Source organism: Anoplolepis gracilipes, chromosome 2, assembly GCF_047496725.1.
Source record: "Anoplolepis gracilipes chromosome 2, ASM4749672v1, whole genome shotgun sequence".
In the NCBI taxonomy this organism is placed as follows: domain Eukaryota; kingdom Metazoa; phylum Arthropoda; class Insecta; order Hymenoptera; family Formicidae; genus Anoplolepis; species Anoplolepis gracilipes.
This window is the reverse complement of record NC_132971.1, coordinates 14,510,284-14,528,294: the sequence shown is the minus strand read 5'-3', so window position 1 is coordinate 14,528,294 and position 18,011 is coordinate 14,510,284. Positions and strand designations below refer to the sequence as shown.

Genomic DNA, 18,011 nt, shown 5'->3' with positions numbered 1-18,011 from the left:
AATAATTTTTTTTCTTTTAGCATGTCTGATTCGATTTAAACGGTTGGCTGCGTGATACAAGTCATTATTTATTTTTATTCTTTCCGGAACAATTTCAGTGTCGGATTGATTGTAGGTTGTATCCATTGCAGGAGAGGCTTTGTTTGCGTGAAACTCTGTTTGGCGGTTAGTTAATCGCCGAGCGATGACGACACGCGATTTATCGTGCGTATATAATTATAACTCGCGATAAAAACAGCATCGGCCGACTTTAACAGTGAGATCGGTTGATTATGTGTCGGTTGGTATTATTCAAATTAATTTTGTGATAACCGGAGATAACCCTTTGCAGGCCAGATAACGTTAACGGAAAATCAAGGAAGTCTCTCTCTTTCTTTGCCTCGCTTAATCTTTCTAAATCTTTCATAATAATTGTAGACGTTACAAGATTTTTACGTTGTATTTTTCGATCTTAAATACGCTCGATGAACATGATAATTTGATCCGCTATTTTATAAGCTATTCTTATCGTTTTTAATTTCATAAAATTCATATTAAAAACAAAACCATTATTATTCATACAAAAATATTAACGGAACGTTCTAGAACATCTTTTAAAGTTTTCAATCTATTTTAAAACTTATTTTCATTTTATTTATATACCTAATCATATTAATAGAAATAAAGTAATCATATTAAAAAAGAGCAATTATTTATGTTTCTTTAATTTTTAATTTTTATATACAATTTTTCTCTTTTGCAAAATGATTGCAATAATTTTTGTAAAAAATAAAAATTGCATAAATGTGTCCATACACTTTCCAGCATTGATACGAAGCAAGTCTTCGATCCGTGACTTCAAAGGCCCTGATAATAATCATGAGAAGAGGGTCGCAATTGTGGGAAGAGCGACTCACACAGAAAACGAGTTCACGCGGTCACCCATCTCTTTTCGGGCCGTGAAAATTAATTAACCTGCCGTCGCGTAATTTTACGAAGGAATGTGTGGCATACTCTCGGTGTCGATCCAGCCAGCAGGTGACCACCGTAATCATGGCGTTAATGTCGAACACAATACCGCGATGCAATGTCGTACGGCAAATTGCTCCTGCTTGCAGGACAACTTACACAATCCGCGGAACGAGATGGAATGGAAACGCGCGCGCGAGCTCTGGGAGTTTATCAATGGCTCGCGGAGAGAGCAAAGAGAGCCCTTCTCTCTCGACACAACAGACGCGTCAAGATTACTGTGCGCGCGAGAAAGGAGAACCTTTGATCCGGGCGTTTCATCTCGGGAAGCCTCTCTTGAGGACTCTCTTGGCGTCTCGCATCTCGTGTATTTATACGTGAAAGCGTGCCCAAAGTTCGTCCTCGCATGTTAACCCTAGAACACCTAACTTGTTTCTTTGATATTTTTTTTAACTCATGGATAGCAATAATATATAAATAATAAGTTAGAAAGCTAATCACGTTACTTATGTAACAATTCACTCTTCCTGTGTTTCATTATTTATATATGAGAGTAAAATAGAAAGCGCAATACATTTGAAATAGAAATCACTCATTCTGGAAAATGTTGCTTGTAATAATTTTTTTAATGATTACAATTAAACTTAGAAAATATATATTTTTTTTACAGTATTATGAATATTTCTTAAGGAAATAATTTTGCTTCATTTGTTTTTTAATTATATCTTATTGTAAGTCTTCTTCGATTTATCCTTCATAGATAAATTATTAAAAATATACACTTACATAAAAATGTCATATGCAATATAAATTATATTAATAATTATATAATTTAATTTATTTTATTTTCCATATATATTCTATTTTTTCAAAGATGCAAGATTCTAATTTTTAAGATTATTATATTTATACGATCTTGTAAGTATATGATACATAAATACATAATAAGAATAAATTTTTTATTTATGTTCATACGGCATAGGTCACATAGAATGTGAACTGGAATAAATTAAAAAACTCGAATTAATCAAATGTACATTCCATTACATATTTTGCTGCAAGCTTCTTTGTTCTGTCAAAACGTACTTGTGCAGGAAAACAATATGTAATATAACGGTAGACATGGCCGAATTACCTCCCCTCATTTGAAATTCAAACTATCTCTATGCCAATTAAACCACGTCAAAAAAAGGTCGTTAAACCTTTCACCGCCCTTATACGAGAAACTGTTGAGAGAACGCATGCTGAATATGTTTAACATTTGAAACGTGCGAGGCCCCATCTAATTGACTTAATATTATCTATTTTTATCCGAATTCGAGCTTAACAAATTATTTATATAGAAGCGTTGTTTCTCATCTTTCTACATAAGTTATTTACATTTCTCATCGACTTATAAACACAGTTGTGTATTTCCTTTATAACAAGCATTTTTCGGTCTTATAGACATTTTAATGTAAATTTTTCTCAAATAAATATGAATGCGAAGGACGTATATACTCGTATATAGTGGCTTCGCGATTACTATGTATGAAATATTAAAGACAAACTTCTTTAAATTTGAAATAAAAATCTTCAAAAAGCAAAAATCTTGAGGAAAGAAAAATACATAAAAATCAATCAATAATTTTTTAATTATGTATAATTTACAAAAGGGATAAAGTTTACATTTACTCAGTTATGTAGCTGCAAAATGCAAAACTCTCTAAACGCTCTTTTGAGTAAATTATGAATCTGTAAAAAGATAAGATCCTTCTATATTCCATGGCAACATTTGCGCATCAAAAGGCTGTTATGTGTTGGAATATTTTTTACGTTCGTTTAGCATCTCAAGAGGCTTCATGAGCTACGAAAGCTCGTTGATCCTGACAGCGAGCGATCCTTCCCATATTGTAGAGAAGGAATAAATTGAAAGGATCTAACTGGCAGCAGTCGAGGATCAATGGTTATAGAACAAGCGAGCCACTACGAAGTGAGAAAACGAGATGAATGACTGACTGCGAACTGGTCTGGTCGGCTTTAAGTGTCCATCTATGTATTATATAGAGTAGGAAGTATATTGAAGTGTGTACTTGAAAGATATAAAAAAGTAACGTAACATTCTGCCAGAAAAATTTAATATAAAACAAACTTATGAACGTGTTTCGGCGTAAAAAATAACGACAATGATAAATCTGTATTGAATGTCAGAAGTTAAATTTATATGAATCTACAAATACAGAGAGAGAGCGAGAGAGAGAAAGCGAGAGAGAGAGAGAGAGAGAGAGAGAGAAAGAGAGAAAAGAAAAAAGAAATCATATGTGCGACATTTAAATCAAGCTATTTGTTAAATTTTCCTTTTTAAAATAATTTCACAGTAAATAAAATATTAATATCTTGTGTTAGCAATTATATAAGTATTACCCAAAAATTATATTTCTGCTTCATTTAAAATATTTTATAAAAATTCGTAAAAATATAGTTTAAATTCTATAACTAATTATGTTACATTAATTTTTATATTTTTCATTATTTTCGCAGCTCTTTTAAGGGACTCTTATTTATTTTACCGTGTATAAAAATGTTTAAATATATGCGTACTCCTGTAAAGTTGTTATCACAAAGTCCATAAAACTAAAGCAACAGAAGCGTGATAGGATGGAGTTATGTTGAAAGAGCGAGAACGCTGTCCACCCCTTTCCTCTGATAGCAGTACAAAGGAAATATACGTTGACGATAGTAAAGCGACTTTCAACACGATTCTTCCTCTCGTTCTGTTTTTTCTCGTTCAAAAAAATTATACGCTAATAATGTCAAATTTAAATGCCTAAAAAAACATAGATGTTTTAAATATGCAAAAGTAGTCATTTTTATGATTGTAATTTTTAAATCTCTATCGGACATTTAAAGTCGCTGAAACTGCCAACTTATTATTCACTTTATTAGCGCAGTTAAGAAAGAAAGAGACTGTAGAGTCCAATGTCTGATGTCTGAGAAACACTGCTGCCTACAACCAATGGACCAGACCCACACGCATACGTGCACACTCATACGGGACACATGCTCTTATGCGAGAGAGATCCGTAATTCCAAGAAGCGTACAGTCATCGGAAAAAGTGAAGGGGGTTTCTGGCAAAGGAAGAAGGCGGGGGTGAAAATGCTGGACAGTCTTGGTGCTTATTACCAGTTGAATATATTCATGAAAGTTCTTTGACATAGCCAGCGGTTGCAGGAAGCGGTTGTCGGTCTTTAAAAAAAAAAAAAAAAAAAAAAAAAAAACGCCATCGTGAAATTCCTATTATGATTAATGTGATTTTGCTCACAGATTAATCATATTAAATCACAGTTTTTATGTTCAATCGTTATAATATTCTGATTATATAGAGGTTGTCATTTCGAGATAGAAATATATGACGTTTGTATATAAATGTGTGTATGTATATTATTTTAGTGAAATGACATATACGCCATGTGTGCTCTCAACTATTAATTAACCTTAATGTCACATTGTTAAAATATAGTGAAATAATAAATGAAATATATACACTATGTCTTGCGCGACTATCAGTATTCCTTTTATTACGAAGAAATTACCTAAGCAATCTGCAAGTCGTTTGTGTGTAATAAAAATTTTTTTAATTGTAACCTCCTGTCGTAAGATTTTAATTTTCAATTTTAAATATCCTCTTTCTATGATGATCAAACATTAATATATAAATACTTTATGTAAGTACATAAAACGTACATAAAATAGAATATTCATAACCTGATAAATGCAAATGCATAGTTTAGATACCTATAAATAAGGATCATATGCAACAAATTTTTCATACATCAAGTGAAGTAGGTTTTTTTATATTTTGCATAAACGTTATATTATTCTGTTAAATGATGATAAAGTAGCAGATTACGTACATTGCTCAAATCTTCTCTTCTTTTTTATAATATCTCTGCTTCGTAAACGCTTATGTTGATATTCGATGTTCGTTGTAAAATATCGAAATAGGCAGAGAAAGGGTACCTACGAACATACAAGTAGGTCCTATTTTCCACCCGATGAACTTCGACTCTTCCCATCCCCATTCGCATATATGGTTCCTCCTTTTTGCCTTATTTCCGTGTCCGTTAGCATGAAAGAAGCATATTCATGAAAGTTTTTTTTTTCATGTCGACGACCTCGCGCAACCGTGAAGGGACATCGAAGGAAGAGACAAGGAGCCGCTTGTGCCGCTCCGCGTGACGCGCACTAATCGGACGATTTCTCGAAGGGCTCGCATCGTCATTTTCCAAACAGTGCCCATTTGCATCCCGATAAGCCTATTCGATACACAGTCTCGTCCTGTAGAATCATAATACATCGTCCTATGCATTTTTCATACATATATGATATTCATCTGGGAAGCAGCTCATTTCTAACATTGTATCGTCTTGACATCTTGACATTCTTTCTTATATATGTTAATATTTTTTTATAATAGTTAAATCATTTAAATATAGTGAACCTAGTAACATGATAAAGTTAGTTTAATTTCAGAGAATAAGTGATATTATAATTTTTATTATAACAAAAAAAATGATTAAACTTCATTAGATCTGATTATTTTTCGTTATAATAAGTAGAAGAAAATGGTTTCGCATAAAATTATGAAGATATTACAGAGAACAAGGTCTAGAATTAAACTATTACGATGATATAGCGCCAGCTTTACGCGTGGATATACAGGCTTGTATATTTTAGCGTGCGTCATCTCGTTAGCAAGCTACAAGAACGAGACATGATTAAAAAATTTGGTACGCTCGGCCCTAGCTAACTTATCATGCTTAATTATGCGTCATTGCAAAGACACAACAGCGCGTCAGCAGATAAACGCAGCTGTTGGTTTTAGTAAAAATCTCGTTATTATTATAAAATAGTTGCTGTTATAATTTAAGAATCTCAAAATAATACTTTAACATAAACAAATACGACCAAGATTAAACCAAAAAGTCTGAAGAGACTCTCTCGCTGAGCGATTTAAAGAAGATGAAAAATAAGAGTGATACTGCAAGATCCGATCTTTTTTTGCATCATTTCTAGATTATCAAGCACTATTAATTATACTTAAATAAATAATAATCTTGAAAATATCTTTAATAAAGGTTGTTAACAAACTTAAATATTCGTGAATGAGATTATAAAAACATTGAGGAAAAACCTACGTGATATTCTAATTAATAAAACTATTAATTTTATAAAAGCAGCAAGAAATGTCGCGTCAATCGATTCTATTTTTCTATTAATGAGAGTCACAGTAAACAGTGATTACATTGCATTCCGTAAAATTTTTCTGATCGCAATTATTGAATTTTGTTTACGTTGCATTCACGTGATGCACTTTCGCGTGATCCTGACGTCAATTTGCAATTTGATTGACTTTGCATAAATAAGTTTTAACCCCTTGCCACATAATACGCCACGCGTACTTTGCAAAATTTTTCTATTCTCTTCTATCTTAAAATAAGATCATAGGTTTTAATTAATAATTTTTTCAATCGTATTTATCAATTTGGTAAACAAATTCTGTAAACTTACAATGATATGAAACGCTATAATATATGTATATGAATCAACCATTTTTTTACATCTTACACACATGTCATATATATGTATATGTATGTATATATAATTATATATTTAAATAAATAACTCTTCAAATTATATTTGATACGTAAAATAATAGAATCAATAAAACATCAATAAAGAATTTAATTACTCTTATGCAATCGATTAAATATTATATCTCGCCGCATAAGTTGGATATGCATCAAATTTGTAAATGTATGATCGTACTGAAAACAAGCAGTAAATTATGTGTGTGGATCTTAGCGTTGACGATTAGATTTCTATTGATTAGGACTAGATGAACATATGCTTTACTTCCGTGGACGGCTGATTTACGCAGACGCTTTCTGCATGCAGATTTACATAAACATTTCATGCTATAGATAGATTGAATGAACAATTTATGATATATATTTAATGATATCTCAACACGCATGACTTGCATGCGAGATATATCTGGATAAGAAGCGAAAACGCAGTGGAGTTAACGAGGTACGTTTATCGCGTTAAAATGCTATGGTGATACTTATAGCTCTAAAAACAAAAACTATGGAGATTCATATTTATAATAATGTATAATAAATATAAAATAAATACATAAATAAATAAGTAAGTAAATATATATAAAATCTTGAATTATAAATGCAATTGAAAAAAATAAATAATAAATATAAAAGTAATAATTTCTATATGTTTCAAAATATGATAACAAAACTCGCTTTAGATGTTAATTCCCTAAGAAAATAATATAAGATATAATATATGTATAAAAAAATAATATAGATATGATATGATATACTCTAAATTGTCTTTTACTTTTTAATTAATTATAATTCAATGTTAAGTAAACATATATCTTAAATAATTTTGACTTCTAGTTTCAGAGAGAGGCAGATTTCGATTGGCCATATAAGTTTGAAATGTTATTTTTTTCGACGAAGAAATTAATTTAAACGGCACGATTTGGACAAAGGATTTTCGCTTTGGATTTGCTTACTTTCGCCACCGGTCGTTTCCAGAAAAAGAACCAATTCGAGTCTAACGATCATCGACCCGGGTCGACAATTAAGGCAAAGTAGACCACACGCGAGTTTGACCCCTGGTTTCACGTGATCGTGCGTTCATCGGCGAACAAAGGGCAGAATTTGTTTCACTGGGCGACTCATATACGCGAGCGATATACCTGCGTACGCATAACGGATACGCAACATGTGTGTGCGAGGGACCAGTGCTTTACGACGTGCATACACGCCTTTACGGCGTCCACACGTGGCCCAACATTGGAGTCATTGACGAACAAAGAAAGCGCGATGAGCTTCGCTAATAGTCGACCCTCTCTCCCGCTGGAAGCCACCGTATCTTCCTGCCGATGTCGCGAACTTCGGCCTCGACCCTGCCTAAGGTGAATTCCTTAATAAGATACGGGTAAAGAAAGATAGAGAGAGAAAGAAAAGCTTATCACAACATTTTTCGTATCTAAGTATTGTAATATCTTCTGACCTCTTTCGAGAGAGTCAAAATTTACATTTGTATAAAATAGATAAAACCCTTTCTATATTATAATTTTTACGCACACGTACTGTATTTAATAATTTTTTAATTAAATATAAAAAACACATCGATTGAAAGTCGTTAAGATAGATTAACATAGATTGAAATATTCCCAAAATTAATGAGCTTCTTTTCATGTACTATGACGTTTTGAATAGCTTTCAGAATTATTATTTTTTATTATTATTATATTATATTATTATATATCTTTTTTGTAATATTTTTGTCTCTTACATTATAATAATCATCATTTACAATACTTATTGTTAAAATCATGTCTTCTGCTATAGACCCCTACTGACTACACACATACATATACACACAACTACGACCACATGACCGAACAAAGTTACAGTTTCTGATATCTATTGCTCGATTAGTCGGTATTTCAATTCGACTCTCCATGCTCTGACTACTCAATTAATAACTTATGCAAAAATATGAGGAGTTCTGATCAACCCGTATGGTGCAACAGCTGAAACGGTCTGCTTTTTCTCTCGTGATGATGTCACATATCTCGCATAATCGTGTCTTCTCTTTACCCTTCTTACAACAGAGAAAAATACCTCTGAGGGGGTCTCCCGTCTACTCCCTTTCTTCGTCTCTGCGTAGGTTTGTTCTTGCACCATTTTCCCTCTTCGAAACGTGTTTCTTCGTTTCTCAGCCGCGTTTTTGTCCGTGTCCCGACAAATCGTTACTGCTAAAATTACACGAACTGCGCCGAAGTAACCGCAACGTATAAGTCGACCTATAGTTTGTGGGACCTATAGTTTGTCGGTCAAACGAATCGGTTTCAGAAGCAACGCGCGCGATGTCTTGTGTTCAAATTAAGAATAAATAAGTTTCAAAGGAGTTTCATCAAGAAATGCAGTCGAACTTTTTCAGATTTTGACATTAAAACATATGGCAAGACAGATTTTAATTTTAATCGATATATTTGCTAGAGAGTTAGTAAGTTAAATTCATATAACTCAATATCATTTTGTCATATTTTCATACAATTTTTTTTTAAATTCTGACTTGATAGTTTGATTTTGATATTCTTGATATACAAAATAAAAAATAACATAAAATGACATAAAATAATTAATAAATGTACCATAAGAAATTACTGGATTTCATATATAAAAAGAATATGATTATCGGATATGATATATCATATACTCAAGAATTAATTAAAAACGTGTGAGATGACGATTAAACACGAGCTCACGTATCGCAATGGACGGGTGCATCAATGCAGAACGTTAAATTGCGGCAAGCTCCGCCGCAAATAAGCAGTCATAACCACGAACAACGTGAAAAACGTAGTTCTCAGTTTATTGACAGTTAACATTATGATAAACGAGCCGATCGATCGAAAAATAGCGCGGAAACGATCGGCTACTTTTCAACGATAGAATCAGATTTCAAAAACATGAAAAAATTTATTTCTCTAACCAGAGATTATTTTTTTTCTATCCTCACTTCTGTAGTCGATCGCGACTTTCCTAGAGATTAAAACACTTTTGCAACATATCTTTTATCGTTAAGAAATAGAGAAGCAATTTCAAATAGTAATGGTCGACGTGTATAATGTGCATAAATATGGTGTATTATTTATTAAGATTTTTTAAAAAATATATATTTAAATATGCTTCCTTGAATTATAAAACATTATAAAAATATTCTTACAAGGAAAGAGTTGAAAGTGTTCCCCTCCGATTTTAATGAACTTTGAATATGTTGCAGTCTAGGTCAAAATAGGAGACACGTATTTTTTTATATGTGCTCTTACGACCGTTAAGGGGGTGAAACACCCTCTTGAAAAAAATCGGTTTTTATTATATTTCTGAGCGAATACCGTCAAAACAATAAGAGATATAAAAAAAAAGTTTCACATAAAAGTTTTATGGTTTTTAATGTACTTTAAAATTGCATAATCAGATTTTTCAAAAATTGAAAGGGGAAGCGGGAATTTCGAAAAATATGACATTTTCGAAAAATGTGATTATGCCGTTTTAAAGTATATTAAAAACCATAAAACTTTTGTTAGAAACTTTTTTTTATATCTCTTACCGTTTCGACGGTATTCGCTCAGAAATATAAAAACCGATTTTTTTCAAGAGGGTGTTTCACCCCCTTAACGGTCGTAAGAGCACATATAAAAAAATACATATTTCCTATTTTCACCTAGACTACAACATATTCAAAGCTCATCGAAGAGGGACACTTTTAACTCTTTCCTTGTTAGTATACACTTGTCAGATTTAAGAAGTTTAAAATATTCGAAATACTTAATCATGTTGTGTTTCCGAAATTATAGAATTTTATTTCATAATACGTAATGTAAAACAGATTACATGAATGACTCTTAATGTCCTAAAGTAATTTGGACTATTTTCACAATCGTCATTATTATACAACGTCAATATTATCTACAATCTAGTCTGCTTATATATTGAATGGTATCGTGCACTGTCAATTAAGAAAAGACGACTCCGAACTTCCTTGAAATTGACACATCATTATTATTCAGCGTGAAATGTGTTTTTAGTCATGAAGTGTTTACTATTGTTAACGTTATTGATCCTTCGATGCGAGTTTCACCGATAAATCGTTACATAACTGAACTTTGAAATTCTAAGAAAAATATCAAGCGCAGAAAAACACTCAACGTTTTTTTCGACGGCAGATTGACTTCTTTTTCATATCATAAGTGGATATCATCATGGTTTATCTAATTTTTTTTTCAACTGTTCTAAGCAACATTTGTTAGCTGTAATGAAATTATTCTTTCAAGTTTTACACATATATGTTACACACACAACTATGATATATATGTTTAGAAATTACAAATGTAATTTTTTATACTTACAGTTATAAGAATAATAATAAATAATAATTAATAAGAGAAATATTACGCAATTAACTCGCAATTATTTCACACGTATTAAATATTTTAATTATTTTAATACGTATATTTGAACATGTCAAACTGAAATATCATGTGTATTTTAGATAAAAGGAGATGATTTTAATTAACAACGAGATAAATTTAATTAACAATAATAATATAGAATTAGTAGTTTTAGTTTTTATCTGTTATAGATGCATTATTTCATTCGCTAATTCTTATTTTTAAATGTTTATATTAATTTTTCATCTATTATTTTTCTCTTTTCTATTGTTATTTATTAAGTACCTTGAAATACAAAACCTTTTTACGTTTCGATATTTTCAGTTAGATAGCTAACTAATAACGAAATTAATAGCCAATTTGCATAGTGAAGTTGCGTGATCGACTTGACGCATTAAAAGCTTGCTCGCGCTCCGCGATGCGTGTAACGTGCTTACTAGCATCGTGTATAGCGTATGCACAATTTTCCAAACTGGTTTCTCGATAAAATAAACGGGTTTGCTACATCATGCATATATTTCCCAACGATTTTTTGTTGGCGAAGCGTGCCGCAAAACTAAAAAAAAAAACGAGCAGCGGGTCGCTACAAATAATGCGAAAACTGATCGCGTATGTCGAAAGCATTCACTTTCTACTTCTCTCGATTCGTCTTGTTTGTATATTCGATTGAACTTTAAAAAACAAGATACTGAAATTAACAAACAAATTAAAAATTTATCAGTTTAGATTTTAAACGACGTCAAGAATAACTTTAAATCTGTTTTTTTGTAAAGTTGTTTATGCACATGAATATAACAGAGAAATTTCAAGAAAGATATAAAAGAAATTAATTGCAGAATATATTAAAATTTAAAAATCCAAAATAGCAACATGTATTTTTCTGTTTTAATTTTTTACATGTTTTTATAATACCAGATATTTCGCTTTTTTAAATCTTCAATTTATATATTTTCGCTACAAAAATACGACTTTTAACAAATATTCAAAAAATTTAAGAGTGAATGCCATTAAAACCAATATCAAATACTTAACGTAAAAAATTTATGCAAATTAAACAAGCCAATGTTAATGAAAAACTAAGGATAAGAAACTCAAACCAGCTTTGCGACAAAAGTAGTGCCATCGTCATCAAAACTCATTATGATGTTTTTGCAAGATCGTATCTTTCCCGTTACGTATTACTATGAAAAGAATGCTAAGAAGTCGCATCCGGGTTTATCAAAGACTTATTTTGAAGTATCTTTTTGTCAGAATTTTCTCACGGAAAGAGTTGCCATCACTCTATAATAACGCGAAACAAATTGAAGATTAAAATATCGTTATAATCGTTATAACTTTCTTTTTTTTTGTGCACATCATGCTTTATTTCCAGCTAAAATTTTTGCGCGTGATCTAAGACGTACTTAAGAACATTGATATTTGACTTACACGCGTAACTAATCCTTTTGCATCTCTATGGAGAAATATAATTTTTACTACTATCGTTTCACACTTGGAATGTATAGATCTTACTATAGAAAAATATTTAATCTCTCAAATAAAAAAACTCATAATTTCTCCTCATTCTCTATTAAAATATTAACTTGTGATACTTTCATTTAAAAATTAAGAGAAAGTAAGCAAAGAATATATAATTTATTTATATACATGTATGTATAATATATAAATATATATATATATATATATATATATATATATATATGTTTTTTTAATAATAAAACAAATGGCATATTGAATCGTTTTCTTTGTGATTTTTAAAATTTAAAATAACTTTTATTACATTTCTTTCTCATAATTTTTCTTTGATAAAAAATCTGTTATTAACGTCTCTGATCAATATTACGCTAAGTATAAAAACCATAAATGTTACGGTAAATACAATAAATGTCGTTGCACCTGCTGGGCTTGAAAAAAATTATACTTAATTTCACTACATAGTTGATTTTATATAGCCAACATTCAAAGTCGATCATTTTGTGTTTAAAAATACAACGCACAAATTTAAAGTAATATATTGTAAATTAAAATTAAATCAATATTTAATGTTTTTGTGCAAATTAATATTATAAAAAAATATGTATCTTCATGATACTGTATCCGTAAAATTTTTATAAAAATAGAGCTAAGAAATATAAGTAATAATATTTACTTCAATTGTAAAAGCCATACACATAAACCACAATACAATAGATCTAACAATAAGTCTGAATAATTATTCTAAGAACAAGGATGACTCTACATTGAACTTATAAGTGCAAGAAGAATGTATCTCGACCGCGAACACGATGGAACAAAGATGAGATGATAATGTACTTTGCTCTTGGTGCTAGAATAAGATTGTTTACTCCAATCGAGAATTCTATGAATGGATAAACTATTTCAGGAAAACAACACGAGTGTACCCTGCATACGCGCGTGTTTCGCAACGTTTATTCGTGCCCGTTGCAACACGTACAGATACGTAATGGCACAATTATTGTAATTGCGTCTTGTGCATAAATAATGCCGTTTACTTCACATGCTTCTCTCTCTCTCTCTCTCTCTCTCTCTCTCTCTCTCTCACTCTCTCAGGAATATATACAGTCAATTATAATGAAAATCGTTTTGCATTTTGATTGTAATCTTCTGATTTCTTCATTCACTGCAATGGCATCAACTCAATATGTTTGCGGCGTTCAAGGTAATGCATATGTTCAGTGTATTTATTTTTATAGTTCAAAAAGTTTATTATTTTCTACCTTTTTTAAAGCAGATTTCACAGATTATGTAATAAAGTATTTCTCGTAATCGTAGAGATTCATGAGTCATATATAGACTATATAGGTACAAAATATAACGAAATAGCTGCAAACGATTTACAACTTCAAATGATAGAAAAATCTCTTTTTTCTGCTACATCACCCAGAAGTCAATACAACAGTAAGAAGACATTATTTTTTTAATAATGTAATAATTTAATTTAATTTGTTTAAGTAGAAATAGTATTTCTATCGAATATATGACAAAGCTTTTAAACAAGAAAATTTTCAGAACGAATTTTCAAGACACTGCTGATGCATATGGTTCGACGACTGTTTTCATCTGCAGGCATGCTTTATTTCGGATGACTCGGCCGGGGGAAAACACATTCGACATCAGTACTCAGCGGGCATTTCGGAAACTTGAATGGACGCCAAAAACCGCGCGCTAAAATAGGCACCGAAAGATAACATCTTTTTCTTGCACGTGGACGGAAACGAATATTACTATTTATAAATGTCAAACATTCTTTATATCTTCGATCGTGTCCTAGGTCTCTCCCTTTCGTGCAAATATTTAAACTATGTACTCCGTGTGTGTACACTTCATGATCACATACCTACACAGGTTTGTACACGCCTTTTGGCCATATAAATTAAATCGTTTATTTTTAAGAATAATTTTAATACTCTTTGTAGAAAAGTAAAAGTGTATCAAATATATATTTACACTTAAAGTTATATTCTGTAAACTATTTATTCAAAATTGTGTAATGTGTGATTTTCAAATAAATGATATTAATTCAAATCATTACTTCATTGTCTTAATAACTGAAGTAGTAAACTTGTAATATATTACATCCCAATGTGGAGAATACCAAACGATTGCGATAATTAGTTGTAAAGTTCATAGTAAAAGTTATCTGTACCGGTGAAAGTGACTCTGAAAAGGCAAGGAGAATTCACATCTAGCGAATAATTGTAATAATAGCCAATTCGTGATTAGCACCGCTCCAAGTATGGTGTATACTTTTGGTTACCAAGCAGTTATCTTTCATTATAAATGCTTCGGTAGTTATTTTTCAAAACCGGTCTACCGCAATCCGAGCATGAATGTGTAGTATATCTTCTGTCATCTTGAAAATACCTTTCCATTTCGAAAGACGATGGAAAAGATATCTTTGTAAATACACTGATTAGCGGGAGGTTATTAAGTGAAAGCTTCTTGAACAAATCACTGTGTAATAGATGTGACGCATCGTTGATTATTATCAGCAAATTAAAACTTAACCTAGTGACACAATAACTAATTAAAGAATAGAATGTAATTATACTAGATAATAATTAAAATTTTGTTATGATTATTTTATGTCATATTTCTCGAACTACTTTAATAAAGTCAAGTAAAAATCAAACTGAAAAAGAACCACAAATGGCGGTACAGTTGAGAACATTACCTGATCAGGGAGAAGTCACGAACGCAAAAAGGAAGATGAGATGAAGTAAAAGAGTTTTGTTTGGATAGAGAAAGAAAAAAAATGGAACGACTCCCAGAAGCCGCGCGGAGCCCGTTTGGTTCTTTGTTAAAGATTCAGCCGTAAGTTTGTGCAGTAATTATGAGGTGGAAATTTTTGAGAGGTAAACACACTCAATTAACAATAAGATATATACATATATGTATGTGTGTGCATGCGTGTATATATGTAATTATTAACAAAAGATTCACATTTTAGAATATAATAATAAATATAATCTAAAATTATTATTAATATCCACAGTTTGTGTTGTAAAATTTACATATTATTAACGTTATTAATATATTATATATATTTAATTTAAAAATATATATATATATATATATATTTAATAAAATAATTTTTTATTAATTTTTAAGTTATATGCTGCTTACAAAGACATAAAATAAACTTCATTTTTTGTGAAGAATAAAATAGTAATAATAATATATATTTACATACAAAATATCGATTTTACTATTACAGTTAAAAAAAAAACAAACAAACCCCAGATAGCAGGTCTATTTTGACCAAGAAAAAATACAACGCATTATATAACAGATAATCGAAAGATTACCTAAATTACCTGAATTCCGAGATAAAACAAAACATCTTGATGGTGCAGTTTCGAGATTTAATAAACGACTTTTTTACTATCAAAGGTTGCTTAATGAGCAAGAAAATATCCTGAGTGCATTTCCAGTCTCTGGTACATATCATGTGTTTCTTCGGAACCGAGGGGAACCAGGGGAAAGTTTCCACAGGAACGATAGTGAAAACTCGGGTACTTGATCGTTATTTCTAGCACGCGAGACACCGAAGTAGTCGGTCTGACAGGTCGAGATGGTTTCTGACCTGCTAAAACAAACCCCGGACCTATCTTGGACCGGTTTTTATCCTAGTCCTTGTCTTCTTTGGGCCAGCCACACTAAGAACGAATGGATACCCTACTGTGTTGTCTTAGTCCCCGGTTAGACCGTTCCTCGAACGGATATGCGAGGCCGGGGTTCGAGTTTATGCTAGAAAAGACTCTCCGCTCGAGTAGGAGAATACATTTAGATAGCAATCTCCAAAATATCGCTTGCGAAATAAAACAAAGTCTAATTCATCCTTCGGCAAATTTCTCGAATGCTTTCGTAACGCTCGCGTAACGCTAGCTTTATGGCATAATTTCTAGTTATGAGAAAAACACATTTCAAGATTAATTCTGCATATCTACATATATTCCTTTTTCTTTTCTCTTTTGTGTTCCTCAGTTTAAACAAGTAAATATAAAAACTTAAATAAAAATTAAGAGTATGCTTTCTATAAACTTTATAAATAGCTTACACACTTATGTTAACATATTAGTTAACCTAAAATTTTATACAGAACCCTTTAGGGTTTTCAAGTCAAGATTGCTTTTTGTGTTTATATAATAATTAATATTCTATTTAATTAAAGAATATAAAAAAAGATACAAAAAATTGTTTCTCTCTCTGTCGAGAATAATGTAAATATAATAATATTTATGTCAATATAATAATGTAAATATAATAATCATTATGTCATATCTTTATCCTAAAAATGATTTGATATATCACTATCTTTCTTTATTATACAAACAGTTTGTAAGACTATTCTTAAAGATAATAGCAAATGTCATTTCATAATTCTTAAGTGTTGAAAGTAATCGTGTAACAAGACAACGAAATTTAATTCGTTGTTTAAAGTTCTTGAAATGATCTGATGCGGCCTCGTAGGCATACATCCTGGTAATTTAATCGTGACGCTCATATTAACTCCACCACCTAAACCTCCATTCGTGTTTTGACATTCCATAAACGGGCCAATGGTCACGGACAAACTTAATATCGTGAACCAATCCACTAAGCCTCTTACTATGCTCCTCACGTATGAAATCTTGCATATAAATATTTTTCATTGAGTAATCAAGTCATTGAGTATGTCGTGGTTAATTTATAAATGTTACTCAACGTATGTATGTGTTTGAAGAGATATCGATCATGTAAAGTCAAATCATTAATTAAAGTACAAATTAAAGTTTTATGTAATGTTGCATATATATATATATATATATATATATATATATATATACTGGTAATTTTTTATATAACCAATTATATTATTCCGTTGAGATAAAATTATTGCTAAAAATAATTAATGTTTTATTTTTATTTTCTTTAGAATGCAATGTTATAATGTGTTTATTTTTATAATATAAATTGCGTATAAATTGTTATATCAAGTGACTATCCAATTACACGTTGCGTAAAACAATAAGAATAACATTGAAGATAAGATTAATTCGCAACTTATTTTGATTATACCGCATTTTATTGCAGTTCTGCGGAGCAGAAGGTGTGTGCCAGCATTACGTGAAAATAAAAATACTCAAGTATCAAATCTGCAAACTTACATTTACGTTACACGCGATGCAACGCGTACTGCACACGAAACGCATACTTTGAGTAAACGCTCGCTTGCATCCGCTTGTAATAAGCAGTGGATGCATCGCGCGCACGCGCGAATGTTTTATGCATCTTCCCAAACAAAAGATTACATAAATTTTTATTGTGCGTATCGACGAAATTAATGCTGCATTAATACTACATGAGACTGGCATGAGATTGTAAGCAAAACCGAAACGTTTGCCTGCTCGTTCGATATTCCTGTCACGTATTATCGCGCATACGAAACATTATTCGCTAATCGCGTTAAACATTGCACACAGTTTTCTTATTTTATGACATTTCTGTCTAGATACTTATTATCTAGAT

At 31.1% G+C, this 18,011-nt stretch overlaps 1 long non-coding RNA gene across 1 annotated transcript in view; it reads right to left on the bottom strand.

Annotated features, from left to right (window-relative positions):
• LOC140662859 (uncharacterized) overlaps positions 1–18,011 on the bottom strand; it is a 56,401-nt gene that overhangs the window by 728 nt on the left and 37,662 nt on the right. The window lies entirely within an intron of this gene.